Source organism: Nipponia nippon, unplaced genomic scaffold, assembly GCF_047370975.1.
Source record: "Nipponia nippon isolate SJK-2023a ecotype South Korea unplaced genomic scaffold, ASM4737097v1 scaffold_6, whole genome shotgun sequence".
NCBI classification, from domain to species: domain Eukaryota; kingdom Metazoa; phylum Chordata; class Aves; order Pelecaniformes; family Threskiornithidae; genus Nipponia; species Nipponia nippon.
Window position 1 is genome coordinate 748,888 of NW_028262380.1, and position 555 is coordinate 749,442.

Below are 555 nucleotides of genomic sequence, written 5' to 3' on the forward strand. Positions count from 1 at the left end.
CCCATCTCATCCCATCCCATCCCATCCCATCCCATCCCATCCCATCCCATCCCATCCCATCCCACACCATCCCCATCCCATCCTATCCCTATCCCCATCCCTACCCTTATCCCAATCCCTATCCCCATCCCCTTATCCCCATCCCTATCCCCATCCCCATCCCATCCCATCCCCATCCCCATCCTGTCCCGTCCCGTCCCGTCCCATCCCATCCCATCCCCATCCCCATCCCTATCCCCATCCCTATCCCCATCCTATCCCCATCCCCATCCCATCCCCATCCCACCCCACCCCATCCCCATCCCATCCTATCCCCATCCCCATCCCATCCCATCCCATCCCATCCCATCCCATCCCATCCCATCCTATCCCTATCCCCATCCCTATCCCATCCCATCCCATCCCATCCCATCCCATCCCATCCCATCCCATCCCATCCCTACCCTTATCCCGCCCCCGCCCGGCCGGGGCCGCTCCCTCCCGCTGCCTGCAGCCGCCGCGGGCGGGGCGGGCCGGCACCGGCTGCCGGCGGGGCGGGGGTACAAAAGCCTCGGC